This window comes from Brachyhypopomus gauderio, chromosome 9 (genome assembly GCF_052324685.1).
Source record: "Brachyhypopomus gauderio isolate BG-103 chromosome 9, BGAUD_0.2, whole genome shotgun sequence".
Classification (NCBI taxonomy): domain Eukaryota; kingdom Metazoa; phylum Chordata; class Actinopteri; order Gymnotiformes; family Hypopomidae; genus Brachyhypopomus; species Brachyhypopomus gauderio.
In genome coordinates, this window is record NC_135219.1 from 26,452,610 (window position 1) to 26,473,777 (window position 21,168).

At 40.6% G+C, this 21,168-nt stretch overlaps 1 protein-coding gene and 1 long non-coding RNA gene across 6 annotated transcripts in view; both read left to right on the plus strand.

Moving 5' to 3' along the window:
* The window catches only part of nrxn3b (neurexin 3b), a 233,517-nt gene that overhangs the window by 147,268 nt on the left and 65,081 nt on the right, over positions 1-21,168 (plus strand). The gene's annotated exons all lie outside the window — the stretch shown is intronic.
* On the plus strand, positions 18,463-19,273 carry LOC143523596 (uncharacterized). Its single transcript, XR_013133414.1, has 3 exons — positions 18,463-18,538; positions 18,714-18,859; positions 18,949-19,273. It is a non-coding gene; the product is annotated as an uncharacterized LOC143523596 (long non-coding RNA).

The following is a 21,168-nucleotide window of genomic DNA, read 5'->3' on the forward strand; positions in this document are numbered from 1 at the left end:
TGAGACATTGCTTTCCAGTCAAGTCATAGTCACAACTGAGTGATGCCATGACACAGTTGGATGACAGCATCAACATCTCAGATTACCAGAAATCTCAACGTCTGGGTCCCCCGAGCCCTACACCTTACAAGGGGAATATTAGCTGAAGGCTTGATTAAACAGGTGAGTCTTAAGTCTAGATTTAAAGATTGGAACTGTGTCAGAATCTCGGATTAGAGCTGGAAGGCTATTCCATAATTGGGGGGCTCTAAAGGAGAAAGCTCTGCCTCCGGCTGTAGTCTTACAAATTTTTGGAACTAGGAGAAATCCAGCGTTTTGGGAGCGCAAAGGGCGAGATGGGTTGTAGTAAGCAATGAGTTCACTCAGATATTGTGGGGCAAGACCATTTAACACCTTATAGGTTAACAGAAGAACTTTAAATTCAATGCGATATTTAATCGGAAGCCAGTGTAATGCGGCGAGAGTGGGACTAATATGATCGAATTTCCTAGCCTTAGTTAGGTCTCTAGCTGCTGCAGCATTTTGTACAAGTTGTAGCTTCTTTATGGACTGTTTAGAGCATCCAATTAGAAGACTATGACAGTAGTCCAATCTCAATGAGACAAAAGCATGGACCAGTTTCTCTGCGTCAGCTAATGAAAGTAAGTGTCTCAGCTTGGCGATATTACGTAAATGGAAAAAGGCAGTCTTAGTGACATTGCATATATGTCCGTCAAATGAAAGATCAGAATCAATAGTGACACCTAAACTTTTTGCAGTAGATTTAGGTGTTACTGAAAAACCATCTAGGGTAAGGGGAATATCAGCCCAATTGCTTCTAGCAGCTTTAGGCCCAAGAATCAGCACCTCAGTCTTGTCAGAATTTAGTTGAAGAAAATTAGATGCCATCCAGTTTTTAATGTCCTGGACGCAGTTCTCAATCTTGAGAGGTGTAGTGATATCTGGATTAGAAGATATATACAACTGAGTATCATCTGTGTAGCAATGGAAGCTAATACCATGCCTACGAATGATAGTGCCAGAGGCGGTCTTTGCATAGAGGCGTTGCTAGGCAATTGCCTTGGGCCCCTCCCACTGTAGGGCCCCCTTGTCTAGCTAAAGCCAGGTTCACACTACACGACTTTTCAGTCGTCAGGTTTTTGTGCCGTTCACACTACACGACTGGTTGTGCTGTAATCGCGAGTCTTTCAGTTGTTGTGGCTTTCACACTACATGACTGATCGGCGACGCGGGCTCACGAATTAAACGACTGGGGAATCGCTGACTCATCTGGCTGCCGTCCAAAAACACGAGAACACGAAAACGAAACTCTCGCGAGAACCAGCAACACCACGTAGAAGAAAAAAAACAATGTACATGTACTCCACATTTTCGTTATTATTATTATTTTTTTTACCGTTTAAACACTCCGTAGTCCCAAATTGCCAGAATTATTTCATCTCTCCGTTGCAGTGAACATAGATATAATCAATTGCACTATTTCTCCAGTGCTGTCACAATAACTTAAACACAGTGTTGTAGTAAAGTTGTAAGAAAGGTGAGGATTTTGTGTGTTTGCTGGGTTACTGTTTTGAAAGCATTCTTGAAAGTTTTACATTCTTCAGAGATATCTTCAGCGGTGCCGAACTGGAATGGGACCAGAGCATATTACTGCATCTGACATCGTCCCCGCTAACTCACACACCTCTTTAACATTATCCTTAGTGATCTCAGACTGTCTCAATCCCACATAATTGGTGCCGACGTGTATAACTATCTTAGAATATTTACGTTTAGCCAGCACCTTAAGATTAGCCCTGATGTCAGGCGCTCTAGCCCCGGGATACACTTGATTATGGCCGCTGGTGTCTCTAAACTAGTCGCTACATTCACGTGTCTGAGCTGTGAGTCTCCTATCACCAGAGCTCTTTTAACAAGTCGCTCAGTCGGTGTAATACTGAGTGGGGCAAACCTGTTTGACACGGGAACCTGAGACGAACGGTGCACAGCCCTACGGTTATGCCGCCGAGACGTCACCCATTCACCCCGCTGCGAGGGCTCTAATGCCGGACCTGAGGGCTCGCTAGCTACGGCTGTGCAACCCGGGCCTGTTACGCTATCTACGCTAGCTGCGCTAGCTGTTACGCTAGCTGCGCTAGCTGCTACAAACTCTCTAGGACTTTCTAAAGCCCGGATGCGCTCCTCTAAAAGCGAAATCTTCTCCATCATATTAATAATTAATCTACACTTCACACAAATAAAATTATTATCACTACTGACGGAAGAAGAGTAGCTATACATGCCACACTCAACACAAGCAACAAGCGACTCAGACATGATGAAATACGAAGATACTTAGCTTCGGTTAAGATGTCGAAGATGTTTTCAGTCGAAAAGGTCTTTCGATGGCTTGCGGAGGTTGTTGTAGCCGGAGTTAAAAATATATCCACAAAGTATTTGTGCAACCCCACACATAAATGGTTTCAGGATGCTTTACAGTTGGCATGAGACAAGACTGGTGGTAGCGCTCACCTCGTCTTCTCCGAACAAGCTGTTTTCCAAGGGGGGATGAATTCCAAAGGGGATTCATCAGAGAAAATGACTTTACCCCAGTCCTCAGCAGTCCACTCCCTGTACCTTTTGTAGAATATTAGTCTGTCCCTGATGTATTTTTTTCTGGAGAGAAGTGGCTTCTTTGCTGCCCTCCTTGAGACCAGGCCTTGTTCCAAGAGTCTCCGCCTCACAGTGCATGCAGATGCACTCACACCTGCCTGCTGCCATTCCTGAGAAAGCTCTGCACTGCTGGTAGCCCAATCCCGCAGCTGAAACACTTTTAAGAGACGATCCTGGTGCTTGCTGATCTTTCTTTGGCGCCCAGGAGCTTTTTTGGCAACAATGGAACCTCTCTCCTTGAAGTTCTTGATAATGCGATAGATTGTTTACTGAGGTGCAATCTTTCTAGCTGCGATACTCTTCCGTTAGGCCATTTTTGTGCAGTGCAATGATGACTGCACGTGTTTCTTTAGAGATAACCATGGTTAACAGAAGAGAAACAATGATGCCAAGCACCAGTCTCCTTTTAAAGTGTCCAGTGGTGTCATTCTTACTTAATCATGACAGATTGATCTCCAGCCCTGTCCTCATCAACAAACACAGCAATCACTGAAACGATGTTAGCTGGTCGTTTTAAGGCAGGGCTGCAATGAAGTTGAAATGTGTTTTGGGGGATAAAGTTCATTTTCTTGGCAAATATTGAGTTTGCAATTAATTGCTGTTAAGCTGATCACTATAACATTCTGGAGTATATGTAAATTGCCATTATAAAAACTGAAGCAGTAGACTTTGTAAAAATTAATATTTGTATCATTCTCAATTTTTTTGTTTTTTGCCATGACTGTATATATATGGTCTCTGGTGTATACACACAGACACACATGTATACACAATCTATGCTTCAAGTACATTTTGTTCAATTCGCTAAACTACGAACTAGCTAGCACAATTTGCTAACCTGAGAGGACTTAAAGTTAACATTTGGCTAGCTAGTCAAATATCTAACTAATAATAATAATAATAATAATAATAATTTCCACTTCTATAGCGCCTTTCAAAGTACCCAAGGACGCTGTACAGAGAAATACAAAAAAAAAAAAAACAACACGGACAAGAACAGACAATAAAAAGAAAAAGAAAATCCCATAGAACAGACCTAAGTTCAGGAAGTTGTGAGAAAATGTTGATTAAATAGGTGGGTCTTTAGTTGAGCCTTGAATGCGTTAAGAGATGGTAAGAGACGGAGGGAGAGGAGAAGAGAGTTCCAGAGAGTCGGAGCCACCACACTGAAAGATCGACCACCCATGGTGCTTAACTTGAATCTGGGAACAACTAATAGTCCAGTGTCAGATGACCGAAGCCGGCGAGTAGGGACATAGCGGTGCAAAAGATTAGCCAGATATACGGGAGCCAAACCAGAGAGTGCTTTGAAAGTAAGTAATAGAATTTTGTACCGGATACGGAGACTTATCGGAAGCCAATGAAGACGCTCTAAGACAGGTGTTATATGGTCGTACTTCCTTGACTGGGTCAGAACACGAGCAGCAGCATTCTGAACAGTCTGAAGGGACCGAAGAGACTTAGAGGGAAGACCATAGAAGAGAGAGTTGCAGTAGTCTAGTTTGGAAGTGATGAGAGCATGAACCAAGGTTTCAGCAGATGTAGGAGACAGAAATGAACGTAGGCGGGAGATATTGCGGAGTTGAAGGAAGGCTGATTTAGTGAGTGAACGTATCTGAGGTTCGAATGAAAGAGTCGGATCAAACAGAACCCCAAGATTACGTGCAACAGGTGACGATTTGACCGGCATACCAGCAACAGTAAGCGATGTATTGGCAAGGGGAAGGGCCATAGACTTAGTGCCAATAATAAGAAACTCAGTCTTATGGGCATTTAATAAAAGAAAATTGGCATGTAGCCACAGGTTGAGGTCAGATATACATTTAGTGATGAATGGGGGTGGGAAAGGTGCATGAGGCTTAAAGCTGAGATAAAGCTGAGTGTCATCAGCATAGAGATGGTATTTTAATCCATACTGTCGTAACAACTCACCGAGTGGCAGAATATAAATAGTAAAAAGCAGTGGTCCTAGCACTGAGCCCTGAGGAACACCCTGAGCAACCGGAGCTAAATCTGATTTACTATTACCCAAGCGTATAAACTGACGCCTATCCGAGAGGTATGAAGTGAACCAAGAAATAACGGTGCCAGAAAACCCAAGATCACGGAGCCGTGAGAGCAGCATGAATGATTGAATGATTGACTGTATCGAAGGCAGCAGTGAGATCGAGGAGTAGAAGAAGAGAGGCATGGCCATTATCAGAGGAGAGAAGAAGGTCATTTAGCACATAAACAAGGGCGGTCTCAGTGCTGTGCCGAGCACGGAAACCAGACTGGAAAATATCAAAAAGATTATTGGAAGACATGTACTGGAGTAGTTGGGAGGCCACCACACGTTCAAGGATCTTTGAGAGAAATGGTAGATTAGATATTGGGCGATAATTATTTAAAACAGTAGTGTCAAGATTTTGTTTTTTGATAACCGTGGTGATGGCAGATGTCTTTAGATCTAATGGAACGTGACCAGAAACAAGAGAAAGATTAACAAGATGACAGATAGAGGAGGAAAGAGAAGAGACGCCCTGTTTTAGCAGTGATGTAGGTATGGGATCGAGAATGCACGGGGATCAGCACGGGGATCAGCATAGTCACAATAGCAATAGCGGAGAAACTAATGCTTACGCTGCGTTAGCCCGTGTTACCGACCAGCACCACAGGCTGAAAATCGGCGATAAGTATCACCGATCACAGACTGGTATGAAACAACAGACAGAGAGAGATGGGAAAAACTCACTCATGCATGTCGAATCCCAGGGGGCTGATGACGGCACACAGAGAGCTCGCAGGTAAACACAAGCTGCCGGCTAAGCAAAGTGGGTAGTTGCAGTAGTTTCAGTGAGTTCACGCGACTCAGAATAGATCCACCAAGAGCAATCCTTGTTTAATCCAGAGATGTAAGAGTATACTGAGATAGTTTAATGATGACAAAATAAATAGATAAGAAAATAAGCAAAGAGAAACACAGGTGAAGGAGCGGCAGCACAGACGCGCACAGCGTACCCTTACCCGGAAGTCAGTAACTGAGCTACTTACCGAAAGAACTGCAAAGAACTTGACCATAATGGTCTGTTAAAACAATTTACTGCAGAACAAGACATTGAGGTGTGGTGTAAAGACACTTTTGACGTTTTACAAAATAAACAAAGTTAAAAGGTTTTAATACTGCTGTCGAGAGTTTTGCTGTAGAGAGTTTTGATAGAGTTTTGCTGTTGAGCACGTCCACGTTTGAGCATCTGGTATTAGATGTCAATCACCTTATCACCATACCCCTTTAAGTAACACTTAATAACTTCTATAAAATCTGTTTATCATAGAGAAAAACACTGGGAGACATACTAACGCAATGGGGTCTTATAGAATTGACTATAGTTGCTCAAAAAACGTATTTTACGTGTAATAAAAATTCAAAGTTACTCGTCCAGCCCGTTCACTTACATGGGAATAGGCAGGGTTAAAAGTTGTACTGCAGCCAGCCACTAGATTGCTGGAGGCTTCACTTTTCACTCATGTCGTCCAGTCCACTTATACATACGGTCTCTGGCTGAGACAGGATACGAATGCTCACAGGTCAATACAAAAGATAAGCTGAGAGGACAGGCAGAGGTCATATATATATAGGTCCCTTTATATGGACAGGTGTACCTAATAAAGTGGCTGGAATACAAACAAAGGCGGGAGTTGTTGATTCTCTACAAAGATGGGCAACCATCAGTACTTTCCAGGGATCTGATGGTTGCCACATTAGGGGGTTAATTGCATTACATTATGGCTGGCAGACAAAAAGTTCATAAAGACAAAGGAGAGGGGTGACTACTTCACGTCAGCAGATGTAGAGTATCTCCATACAGACAAAAGAGTAAGATGAGAAAGAAACATATTTTCATAGTTATTTATTTAGCCTCAGCTTCCATTACCTGGTGTGTGTAAAAGGTTAGAAAATAGATGACTGTATTAAGACAAACTAAGTCGAAGTCAAATGTATAGCACATTTTAGAACTGTTGTCACAAAGCAGCTTTACATATGTCCAAGTCACCAGTGACCAAGCCAGAAGTGACACTGACAAGGAAAAAATCCCTAGAGCATGAGGAAGAAATCTTGAGAGGAAACGTGGAATCCATTCTCCACTGGTCAGCAATGGACAGCATAATAACAATATAAAAATTAAGCAATAAATAGGGAAAGTTAAGTAACCAAAAATTGAGGAATGTCCGTCATAGTTTTCTATTAGTCCTGGTCGTGGTTTGCAGGGTGTAGTTACAGTTGTGATCAAATTTATTCAACCCCCACTGAAATAAAGTGTTTTGGCCAGTTTGACATTGATTTTGATCATTTCAGTCATCTTATTTACAATTATATCAAAGAGGCACTTATAAATTAGACAAACATAACATAATATTTATGATGGAATAACCACAAATGTCTTTACTGTGCTCACATCATTATCAGTTTTATTCAACCCCCTAGTGATATTATTTTTTAGTACTTAGTACAACATCCTTTTCCAGTTATGACAGCTTTCAAGCGTGAAGCATAGCTTGACACAAGTGTCTTGCAGCGACCTATGGGTATCTTAGCCCATTCTTCATGGGCAAAAGCCTCCAGTTCAGTCACATTCTTAGGCTTGCGCACTGCAACTGCCTTCTTTAGGTCCCACCAGAGGTTCTCAATTGGATTTAAGTCTGGTGATTGCGATGGCCACTCTAGAATGTTCCAGCCTTTCATGTTCAACCATGCTCTAGTGGACTTGGATGTGTGCTTCGGATCATTGTCCTGTTGGAAGGTCCAACGTCTCCCAAGCCGCAGGTTTGTGACTGACTCCATCACATTTTCCTCCAAGATCTCCTGGTACTGAAGGGAATTCATGGTACCCTGCACACGTTGAAGCTTTCCTGTACCATTAGAAGCAAAACAGCCCCAAAGCATAATTGACCCCCCGCCATGCTTCACAGTAGGCAAGGTGTTCTTTTGTTCATAAGCCTGGTTCTTCCTTCTCCAAACATAGCGCTGGTCCATTGTCCCAAACAGTTCTAATTTAGTTTCCAAAACCTGTTCCAAAACCTTTGTGGCTTGTCCACATGACTTTTGGCATACTGCAGTCGACTTTTCTTGTTCTTTGGAGTCAGCAAGGGGGTGCGTCTGGGCGTTCTGGCATGGAGGTCTTCGTTATGCAGTGCGCGCCTTATTGTCTGAGCTGAAACTTCAGTGCCCACATCTGACAGGTCTTTTTTCAGTTCCTTAGCAGTCACGCGGGGATTTTTCTCCACATTACGCTTCAGGTAGCGCACAGCAGTCGCGGTCAGGATCTTCTTTCTGCCACGACCAGGTAACGTTTCCACTGTGCCCTTTAACTTGAACTTGCGAATGATACTTCCGATAGTGTCTCTTGGAATATTTAACAACTTCGCAATCTTTTTATATCCATTGCCATTCTTGTGAAGAGCAATAACCTCTTCTCTTGTCTTCTGGGACCATTCTCTTGCCTTCACCATGCTTGGAAACACACCAGTAGATGTCTAGAAGGAGCTGAGTATCACAGTCCTTTTAAATCTGCCTAATTGGTGCTTATCATGCTTGATTGCTGCTCGTTGACATCCACAGATGTTTTCAATACCTGATGGAAAACACTGGAATGAACCTCTGTTCTTAGGAGTGGTAGTCGTAAAGGGGTTGAATAATTGTGTCAATGAAGAAATCACAAAAAGGCCATTTAATACTTTATGACAAAAAAAATTGATGCTATCTTAGTTGCATTTAGTTCTTTAACAAGTCCTTGTAAGATTTCATTATGAACACAATTACAAATGTGCACTGAATTCCATAAAACCCTTCGCAGCATTGGGGGTTGAATAAATTTGATCACAACTGTATGTCCAACACCCATCTGTCACATTGTGAGGTGGAGTGGAAGGCAGACACTCGCAGACAGAGATTGGCCTATAGCTGGACAGTTCCTGGGGATTAAGATCAGTTTTTTTAATTAGTGGCTTAATGACTGCAAGCTTAAATTATCAGGCTCAAAGAAGAGTTATAGTAAGCAAAGGTCCTACATTACTGTGCAGTTATTCTTTGAGTAGATGAGGATATATGTATACAACATCTAGTATACATATGGAGGGTTTGGAAGAATTAACGAGAAAAAAACAAAAAAACTCCTCACAACCAATTGGTGGAAAAGAAATTCAAAAGAGCATCAGCCCTGACTAGACAGCTGTCAGAGTGCATTTGTAGGTTGATAGGGTCAGAGATAGAATGACCTAAATTTTATCATTAAAAAACTTCATAAAACTGTTACTGCTGCACACCTGTGGGATTAGGGATTTGATTTGATCATGATTCCAGTTGGTCATTGAAATTCGTGGATTGTACTGTTGCATCCAGGGTAAGCCTAACACCAGTGGTGGACAGTAACGAAGTAAATGTAATTCGTTACTGTACTTAAGTAACATTTCCATGTATCTGTACTTTACTCAAGTACTTTTATTTGGTAAGACTTTATACTTTTACTTCACTACATTTCAAAGCGAAACTTTTTACTTTTCACTTCGTTACATTTACAGAAACAGAATCGTCTTTTCTATTTTTAAATCAACGCTTAATAAAAGACTATAACCAATCAGCGCTCAGTAAGAGATTAAGATTTGTACGCTAATTGGCTGAGGATCTGACACGGCTGCAACAGATGGCTTTCCCCAACACCCCTGGACTTATTTAGCCCAATTGTTTTAATTCCTCGAAAAGAAAAATGATTCGTATTCCTTCAAGTGTCTCCTCTGCATTCCGAAGAACACATCACGGTCATCATTTATGAACTCGCCGTCAAACTTGAAAAAACGAGGTAAGTTCGCCATTAGATAAGTACTACCAACAGGGTGGTTTATGGTTTATATACCCTGGTTAATTATATCACATTGAAATACACAACTTTTAACAGATGCTTTTATTCAAAGCAATGTGCTAGTACCCAAATTGCAATCTGTGGAGATGCTAAGCACCAGTTTAACACAGGAGACTCCCACATCAAACGTTAAAGCCGGGGACACATACACGCGAATTTGGCCAAGCAAAGCGAACTTCGCAATTCATTCCTATGAGGGAGGCGAAGGCAAGAAAATATGAGCGAAGCGAAGCAAAATTATTAAAATTATTATTATTATATTAATTATTTAAGCAATAATACACTCGAGGTTCGTGCTATAACGTGTAATATTGGCGCTGCGGTCGTAGGCCGAGTGCCGTAGATCAGCACAGTGCCAATATTACCCGTTATAGCACGAACCTCGAGTGTATTATTGTGATTATACCACAGTTCAAGTATCGCTGTTTATTGAAAGATTTTGAGTTAAAGAGGACGAGAAAATACGACCTGTTTGGTTAAAAACACTCCGCCAGTTAAAATAGTTCCATTCAATGGCTCGCTGCTAAACTTATACAACACTGGAACAGCCTTACCCAATAAATATTATAGAGGTAAATATACACAAAAACAACTGTTGATTAAGTTGTATTTATTAAAAATAAAGTACAACAATTATTGTCCATCCACTGCTGATCCAATTATTGTCCATCCACTGCGGAGGTTCGTTCAGGTATCTGTTCAGTCCAGCTCTTAAACCAACGAAGCTGCTGATGCTATATAAGTCTCCCTTCACGTTTCTGACGGATCCATAAAAACGTTGTAAAAGCTGATTCATTTCATTTTTGTTGATAATACTAAAATCGACTGCAATGTCGTTGCTCTTTAACCAGGATTTAAATACATTAAGAGCCCAGGACGTTTGTTTTACGGTATTAACTTCGTTTCTCTGCATTTCCAGCCCATCCAAATCATTGTTTGTAAGCGTGACAAACCTTGGCTCATTGGAGGAATCAGGCTGGTCATTTATAGCTTCATCCTCCAGTTTCAGATCGAAACAAATGCTTTCGAAGCCAATTGATTTAACAAACTCCCTGTAATTCATTTTGATAATGTTGCTGCTTGTTTGTAGTTGCGCTGTTTGGCCTGTAAACGCTGCTGCGTTGCTAGGTTACCTGTATGTGGCGGAGTAATACATGGAGAGCTTCGGTTACAGTGCTATAACGTGTAATATTGGCACTCCTAGATCGCCTCTCAGCCAATCACATTGTAGGGTCGGAACTAACTGTGGTATAATAATAATTATTAATTATTTGGCCAAGTTTAATATTATGAGTTCAGTTGGTTGGGCTGCACACAGTTCTAGTTCTATGTGCTAAGCTTCCCTATCCCGCCATGTGGTGGACAACGTATAACCTCTTCATATACTGTATCGCCTCTTCAAAACTTAGGTAATGCTTCATCAAATGTAATGTTTATAGTGAATGATTTATCAGTTGTGTTTTTATTGATTTTCATCAGTTGTGATGGTGTTTGTTATTTGTTATTAGTTTTATGACAAGCGAAATGAATGAAAAATAAAATAATGAAACTTGAATGAATGCTTTTTGTGTTGTTGCTTCAAAAGCACTTGGTCTTACTTAAATATAATATAGTTTTGAGTATATTGTGTTTGCTAGGCAAATGTAAGGCACTGTTTCGTTGTTCACTTGTTGATCGAGTAGGCCTAGGGGTTTTGATGTGACGCTAAGAAAAAAAAAGTTTTTACTTTTACTTTTAATACTTAAGTATTTTTGAAAGCAGATACTTTTGTACTTCTACTCAAGTAAAAAATTGAGGTGAATACTTTTACTTTTACTTGAGTAATATTCAATGCAAGGTAACTGTACTTTTACTCAAGTACATAATTGCTGCACTTTGTCCACCACTGCCTAACACTAGTGGATGATCGTGGTCTGTACAACAACAAAAAAGGAAGTGACTTGCAATGCACTAATCTGGATTTTTATTGGTGCCGTTTGATATGTAATAGAACCCGCTCCTGTTGGCGTGCCATCCAAGGCAGTAATACGTAATGTTCTGGATAGCGGAACCAATGGGATTTCCCAGTCCTTAGTCAACTGGGCACTTATAAGATTGCACTATAGCAGGAGTGGGCAACCTGCGGCTTGCGAGCCGCATGTGGCTCTTTGCCTGCCTGGTTTCATGCAGCTCCCCAGCCGGTCTGCGCGCTCACCTGCACGGTCTGTGTCGTGGCCCGGTTACCTCATCAGCTCTGATAGCGACACACTGCTACATCTTCGTGCTGCACGGTTTGTTTACAAGCCTAGCAAGCCGCTAATACTTTTAAAACTGGCGTAGTGGAAAACACGCATTTGACTGTCTTCACACGCTCACACGAGTTACTAATTCGACTAATTCGATCGATCACGATATAATACTTATTTTTTGTCCATTACACCCCCCCATCAACAATCTACTCGCCCCTTCAATGCAACAATGCACTCACCCCTTCCGGTCAACAATCTACACTCGACCACCCCCCCCCCGGTCAACAATTTACATGCCCATGTGCCGTAACACAGTAAAAAAAAGTGGCTCTTGGTCCACTCACCTGGTGGAAATTTCTAAAATAAACTCGGTCCCCACACATCCCATGCAAACTAACACCCATTTGGAACAATCCAGACATTTGTCAGAACAAGGAAGTATTACATTTCACATCATGGCATGATAAGGGAATACATTTTTTTAACAGGTTATTAAAGATTTGTCACATTTCATGAACTTATATCAGAGTATGGAATGAAGAACAGTAGATTTCTTATATCAACGTAGACTTAATCCCAATCAACTTAATTTGGAAAAATCAACATGGGTAACTGAATTTTTTAATCTATCTTCTTCTTCTTTCGGCAATTCCCGTTTAGGGGTCACCACAGCGGATCAAATTTCTACATCTGGCCCTGTCCTGAGTGTCCTCCACTGACACACCAGCCACTCTCATATCCTCTACCACTGCATCCATAAACCTCCTCTTAGTTCTACCTCTCCTCCTCTGGCCTGGAAGTTCCATCCTCAAGACCCTCCTACCAATATACCTCTCCTCCCTCCTCTGTACATGTCCAAACCATCTCAATCTCGCTTCTCTAACTTTATCTCCAAAACATGCTACATGTGCTGATCCTCTAATAAACTCATTTCTGATCCTGTCCTTCCTCGTCACTCCAAATGAGAATCTCAACATCTTCATCTCAGACACCTCCATCTCCCTCACCTGTCTCTGTGTCAGTGCCACTGTCTCCAGTCCATACAACATAGCAGGTCTCACTACTGTCCTATAGATCTTTCCTTTCATTCTAGCCGACACCCTTCTATCACAGATCACTCCAGACACTTTATGCCATCCACACCACCCTGCCTGCACTCTCCTCTTTACCTCTCTTTCACTTCCTCCATTACTCTGTACTCTCGACCCTAAGTAGGTAAACTCGTCAACCTTCACCAAATCAACTCCTTGTAACTGGACCTGTCTACCGTCTGCCCTAAATTATTATCAAAACTGTATAAATTATTGTTAAAATTTGATGACTCAATCTCCCTTCCGATAGCCAAATGGAAACGAGACCATTCTATCAATCCAGATCAAAACTTTTGGACAGATATATGTCCAAATATCTTCAAAATAAGTAAAAGCCCCAACTTACAACTTATACAATACAAATGTCACATGGTCCTGCCTCCCCCCTGTCAGTCATGTCTTTTGTTTTGTTCTCTGTGTTTGGGTGTCTTTTATTTTGAAATTCCTAGTTGTCTCTGTCTTCAAAGTCAAAGTCAAAGGCTGTGTTCGAAATAGTCTACTACATACTACTGGCATACTGATCGAGCCCCAAATCAGTATGCCGTATGCAGTATGTGACCAAAATGAAAATTTCCAGTACGCGAAACATACCCGGATGACCTACTACTTCCGCAAAATATTCCAGTACGCGAACAGAGCTATCTTCGTGGTGTACTGCATCCCATCATGCAACGCTACGATCACGTGACCCCGTAGTATGATTTGCTTTTGTCGCATACTGGAAACTGTACTGCATACTACTACGAGGACCAGTATGCAGTATCCAGTATATACTGAGTCCAGTATGCAGTATCCAGTATGTAGTAGTCTATTTCGAACAGAGCCAAAGTCAAATTTATTTATATAATGATGATGATGATGATAATACTTTATTATCAGATCAAATCTGAAATTTGTCTTGCATACAAACAGTAGCTCCATTAACACATAGGCAAAACATAGGACACAAACATTGTACAGTACGTATACCATTTACTCATATTTCAACACCTTTTAGAGTTATAGATTAAGTTCTTTGTTTAAATTAAGGATTGACTGATGTACAAAAGAATTCTTCAGTCTAACCTTATTAAACCTTGGAACACTATAACGCCGCCCCGATGGGAGAAGTACATATTCACTCTTCAAAACATGATTAGTACCAAAAATTATGTTTTTAGCCAGCCGCATTGTGTTGGTATGATAAGTGGTCTCATATGATCTTTCTAGAGGCTGACCCACAATTTTTGAACATATCTTAATCAAATATTTCAATCCTGACTTTACAGATATGGACAAGCAATTATACCACACAGCATTGCAATACTGCAGAACACTCAAAATAACAGCATAGAACAACAGGAGTATCTGCCGAGTAGCTCCAAAAGATCGGAGGCGACGGAGAAAATAAAGTCTCTGTCTGGTTTTTTTACAGATGTAGTTGATGTGGTGTTTCCATGATAAGCTAGCATCAATCATCACACCAAGATATTTATAGGACTCCACCTGTTCGATTACCTCATTATTGATAACAGTGGAGGTAACAGATATTGGTTCACCTGTTGGATTATCTCATTATGGATAATAGTGGAGGTAACAGATATTGGTTCACCTGTTGGATTATCTCATTATTGATAATAGTGGAGGTAACAGATATTGGTTCACCTGTTGGATTATCTCATTATTGATAATAGTGGAGGTAACAGATATTGGTTCACCTGTTGGATTATCTCATTATTGATAATAGTGGAGGTAACAGATATTGGTTCACCTGTTCGATTACCTCATTATTGATAATAGTGGAGGTAACAGATATTGGTTCACCTGTTGGATTATCTCATTATTGATAATAGTGGAGGTAACAGATATTGGTTCACCTGTTGGATTATCTCATTATTGATAATAGTGGAGGTAACAGATATTGGTTCACCTGTTGGATTATCTCATTATTGATAATAGTGGAGGTAACAGATATTGGTTCACCTGTTGGATTATCTCATTATTGATAATAGTGGAGGTAACAGATATTGGTTCACCTGTTGGATTATCTCATTATTGATAATAGTGGAGGTAACAGATATTGGTTCACCTGTTGGATTATCTCATTATTGATAATAGTGGAGGTAACAGATATTGGTTCACCTGTTGGATTATCTCATTATTGATAATAGTGGAGGTAACAGATATTGGTTCACCTGTTGGATTATCTCAATATTGATAATAGTGGAGGTAACAGATATTGGTTCACCTGTTCGATTACCTCATTATTGATAATAGTGGAGGTAACAGATATTGGTTTCTGGCTGAATACTATTTCCTTTGTTTTCTTTGTGTTTATTTCCAGAGTATTATATTTGCTCCATGTTAACTTTGTTAACACCTTGTTGGTGTAGATCATGGTTGTCCGAGTCATGTAATAATGTTAACAAAACAGTGTCACCTGAGTATTTTAGAACATACTGATTATTTGAAGACGAGCGACAGTCATCTGTGTATAGAGTAAAAAGAACAGCAGAACTCAAACAGCCCTGAGGTGCACCAACATTAGTTGAAATAGCCGAAGAAAGTGTCTTGTTCACTTTGACTAGCTGGACTCTGTTTGTAAGGAACAAGGCATACCAGTGGAATAAGGGTTCACACCCAGGTGGGACATTTTGGAAAGTAAAATACTGGGATGTATTGTATTGAAGGCTGATGAATAATCTAGAGAGAGTGCTCTTGCATAGTTACGAGGTTTATCTAAATGCTTAGTGATTATATGAACCAATGTGGCAACAGCATCTTCTGTGCCACAACCTATTTTATATGCAAACTGAAATGGATCCAATTTATCATTAATACAAATAATTTGTAGATGTCTGAGCATGAGTCTCTCTAGAGCCTTCATAATTACTGAAGTCAAAGCTATAGGTCTAAAGTCGTTATGTTCTTTTGGATGTTGTGTTTTAGGCAGTGGTTTTATATATGATGTTTTCCATGCTGTTGGAACTGTGCATGTATCAACTGAAAGTTGAAACACTGGTTGCCAAGCTGGTGTCAGCTCTGTCGCGAAGGTTTTTAAAATAAAAGGGCTGTCAGGTAATTCAAATCTTGTAAAGTAATTATTTATATTATTAATCATTGGCAAACTTGTAATCATTATCTGTTACAATGTGTTTATTTGGAGATATCATTCCTGTCATGGATTTCATGGTGTCCCACACCTTTTTTGAGTTATTAGTTTTGAATGCGTTTTCTAAATCTTGCCTATGTTTTAGTTTTGCTTTAGTTTTAGTTTTGCTTCTCTTAATTTAATTCTTAGTTCTTTTTCTGTCTGTTAAGTATTATTGTATCTTTTTTGTTAAAAGCTAGATTCCTCTTGTTTATAACTCCTTTAATATCCTGAGTCACATATACTTTATTATTGGGGTAAATTTTAATCTCTTTAGTAGGAATTACCAACTGTACACAGAAATTGATATAATCATTAATTGCAGTTATTCTTGCCTCCAAGGAGCCCTCATGAAAGATGCTCCAATCAGTCCAGTCAAAGCAAGCTCTAAGCTGTTCCTTACTCTCATTTGTCCACAATCTTATAACTTTCTTTTCAGGCTTGCTTCTCCTAAACTTTGTCTTATAGATTGGAATCATATAAATGGTATTATGATCCGAATTTAAAATAGGAGGCCTACATTTTGAAATATAAGCATTTGTAATATTTACAAAACACTTGTCCAAAATGGTATTTGCCCTGGTTTGGTTTTTAACATATTGCTCAAAACCAGGCAACACAGAGTCCAGGTGACACCGATTCATATCTCCAACTACTATTGCTGGGGCATCAGGGTATTTAAGTTGTAACTCAAGGACGCAGTCAGCAATGGTATTTGCTGCTTTAGTAGCTCTTCCATCGGGAGAGGCGTATACCACAAAAAGTAAAATGTATCCAAACTCTCTAGGTTAATAAAACGGTCTTAAAGTCATTCCCAGTATTTCCAAGTTTGGGTCACATATCTGGTATTTCACAGAGTGCTGTCTGCCTTCAAGCATCCTATTTCCCAGATGACCACACAGGGAAAAACATTGCAGCTGGCCTGAGAGAGGGGCTTGCCAGCTGGGATCTGCAGGAAGATAACCACATCTGCATAACAACGGACAACGCTGTCTGAATCAGAGATCGTTAATGTATACACAGATGCCTCCTCCCCGTGTCTTTCCCGAGTCTGTGTTCCTATCTGCTCATACTAGCGTAAAACCCGAAATTTCGAAGAGTGAATCAGACATTGTCGGCTGTAACCAACTTTCAGTGAAACATAACAAGGACGCTTCGCGGAATTCATTACAGTACCTGCTGTACGCCCGTATAGTGTCAACTTTGTTGCTCATTGATCGCAGGTTTGTAAGAACAATTGAAGGGAGCGGTGGGCGTTTAAATCTTCGCCGTAGCCGGTTTTTAATTCCGCCTCTCCTTCTGCGTTTTGTTCTCTGCTTGGTTCTGATCAGCTCCCGAGGGATAGCATCCAGCACCAAATCGTTGGGGGATAAGTTGTGTATAGTCCACGCTCGTAACTCTAAAAGAGTCTCTCGATTGTATGAGATTATTTGTGTTGGCTCACCGCGGTTGCCCATCTTTTTGTCATTCAGGTGTGCTTGCGTTAGTTGTAGCATTAGCAGCCAGAACCATGTTCCATACAAGGCCGATAGTCCACACAATCACAGATATATTTGATAAAAAATTCCCCCGTGTAAACGGTTAGATGACCAAATTTGTTGAAAACGAGTAAATACAAAAGTCAAACATCATTTAGATGTCACAACAACATAGAATTTAACGAACACAAACAAACGGAGCATACCGACATGCAGTGTGCAGCCCAGCAGCACACCTGGCACCTCTAGTATCACCAAACGCTTTATATAGCGCTTTTCACAAAACATGTTGTCACAAACCAGCTTTACAGGATTTACATGGTTAACAATACTATGGGTCCATACTAAGGCTGGGCGATATGGAGCAAAAATAATATCTCGATATTTTTTAGCTCAATGGCGATATACGATATATATCTCGATATTTTTTCTTCCCAAAGAATAATAACAAAGAGGCAGTAATAAGTCAAATCTACGTTCCAAATGTCACACAAACACTTTTATTTATTATTATTATTATTTATTTATAACAAAACATGTAAACAGAATGAATGAACGCAATAAAGTGCAACTTTTGAGCAAATATCAAATAACACTAAAGATTAACACTAACACTAATACTTATAGATTTTGTGCTAGGAAAACTAGCCTGTCAACTGTGTCAGGCTTCAAGGATGCCCTATGGCAGGTTACAATGTTCCCACTGCAACTGAAAATTCTTTCAGAAGGGGAGCTGGTGGCTGGCACACAAAGATATTTCTTGGCCAGGCAGCTCAGTGCTGGATAGGCAACCGCATGTTCCTTCCACCATTTAAGAGGGTCGGCATCACTCTCCACACAAACTGACAATAGATAGCTAGAAAGTTCACTTTCTATTGCCTCCCTATGTGTGAAAGTAGTGCTGGTGGCTGGGCTGTGCTGGAAAAAGCTTGCAAGTGATCGTCTCTTTTTAACTGTGGGTGCAATTGCTGCTTCTTCTCGGTCTGCAGACTCGGGAGCAGCTGGTGCAGGCAACTCAGACACACATCTGTCCTGATAGCTGAGCAGAGATTCCACCTCCAAGGTGATTTTATATTTTAGTGAATCCATTCTCTCACTTGGGATGTATTTGGCCTTGAACCGTGGATCCACAAATGAAGCGATGTCCAACAAGTCGCTGGTGGATGCATATTTATTGTTGAGGTAATCCACAATGCTGGTCTTGATGGATTTACACAGCTCACTCTCCTCTTCTCCAGGTGCCAGGAGACTAGTGTTAAATAGGTGTAGCACAGGTCTGACATATGACAGGGTCACATACTCTTCTCCTGAAAGAGCGTCAGTGAAGTCCTGAAGGGGTTTCAGAGCTTTCTGGACTGCCTCCAGGACCTCTATGTCCTGCCAGGTAAGAACAAGAGGTCTGGTTTTCATGTCAGCAGACAGGACTTTTGAAAATGCTCTTTCCTGCTCCAGAACCCTCTCTATCATCAACAGCCTTGATCCCCAGCGAGTGGTTGTCTCTGTGATGAGCTGGTGACTTGGAAGACCCAGCTGCATTTGCACTTCAGCCAGATCTCTTCTCTTCTTCCAGCTGTAGGAGAAGCTGCTAACAACCTTCTTGCACAGAGAAATGGCCCGGGTGATACGGGCATCATCCATACCATGTCCTGTAACATACAAAATAAAAACACTTTCATTTTTATATAAAAAGGCAAAGCATACAAAGGCAAATTAACGTTCATCTGTTTAGTAAGGATGTGTAAGTGTGTACAAATGTAACTACATTTGAAAGCAGTATTGTTTAATATGTAACCTAAAATGGTTTTAGATCAACTATCTTGGTAAAATCATGAGCAAATGACTGAAACATGCATATTTTTAGATGTTTTCAATCACAAACACATTTAAAATGCATTTCAGCTGGGGTCCTCATTCAATGTCAATATAAGCAAATTCAAATTTTATTTAGTTACAGTTTCATAAGTAGCAGATGTATAAGCCAGCTATCACTTATAAAAATAAATTATCTTGTGGTCAGTAGATGTATTTAGCACTGTAAGTGATTATATCAAATCAAATATATTTGTATAGCGCTTTTCACAACACGTTGTCACAAAGCGCTATTATTATATTATATAATATATATATTATTATTATTATATTATATTATAATTATTATTATTATTATATAAACTTTATACTTATACAATATCCATCCATCCTAGCATATTTTTTTCTTAATTAAAATCAACTGATTGAATATTGCACTCACCAATGGCCAGATGAAGTCTGTGACCAAAACACTGCATCCTCATCCACCTGTTCAGTTGCACCGCCTTGACCACATTAGCCCCATTGTCAGTAGTTATAGCAACCAGTCCCATCGAGTTGAGCTTCCAGCTTGTGAGGGCATCCTGCAGGGCTTCTGCTATATGCTCTCCGGTATGGTCCTGAGGAAAGTAGCTGGTCTGGAGACAGGCACTTTTCAGTTCCCAGTCTTCCATGAAATGTACAGTCACACTCATGTATGGCTCGCAGGTCCTGCTGGACCACATATCGGTGGTCAGTGCGAAGTGAGACACTTTGGCGAGTTGGCCGGCGAGACTCTCTCTAACTTCAGTGTACATCTTTGGCAGTACTTCTCTCGCAAAATAATTCCGACTAGGTAACTGGTATCTTCGGTCAAGGGTTTTTAACAGTTGCACAATGCCTTTTTGTTCTACAGTTGAGATAGGCACCATGTCTTTGGCGATATGATATGCCACTGCTTTAGTAATGTCACCCCATTTCGCACTTTTTCTCTCATAAGGCACTGCACATGTAAATGAGTTTTGTAACGTCGTTTGTTTCGGGGCAGGTGACTGAGAAGGCTTCACGGTCGGGGCTGCAGCGCGCAGTTTCACACACTCTTCGTACTGCACTTTATGGCGCTGTTGCAAATGATGGAAAAGATTAGTAGTGCTCGAACCTTTTGTCGGGACTTGTTTTCGGCATTCTCTGCAGAAAACGTTGTTCTGCTGCTCATCTGACACTCTGAACCCGAACCATCTCCAAATAATCGAGCCATTGTTTCTTCTTTTACTAACCAGTACTTCATTATCAACGTTCGTGTCTTTATCCGTCTCCATGCTGTGTGTGTGTGTGTGTCGGGGGGAGGGGGGAGGGGGAAGGGGAGAGTTGCGCGAGGAAGAGAGGCGGGGCAGGGCGGACGTTGTTAAAAGAGAAACTCAAGTAAATTGAACACGCTCATTGTTTCGTGAACGTTGAACTGAACGCAACACATTTTTAATAAAGAACTTGAACGTGAATTAGTTCACATTATATGTAATGAACGGCAGACATCACTGTAACGTTGGAATTTACACGTGTAACTAACGCGACATAGACATATCGATATAAACGATATTGTCTCATCTTATATTTCGTATGAAAATATATCGATATTTCTCAAAATCTCGATATATCGCCCAGCCCTAGTCCATACCCCTGCCTTGTTCTCCGCCCCTCATTATTGCTTTCTGGTGTGTCTTGTTGGGTTCCTTGTTTGGTTAGTGTATTTAAGTCCTGTGTTTGATCTCTTGTGTTGTCGGTTATTGTAAGTACTGGTTTTGTTCATGATGTTTGTAATTCTTGTACCTTCTATGTATTTATTGTTCGCTTTCGTGTCTTCTCTGTTCTTTGTATAAGTTCTGTCATTTTTGTGTCATTTTATTA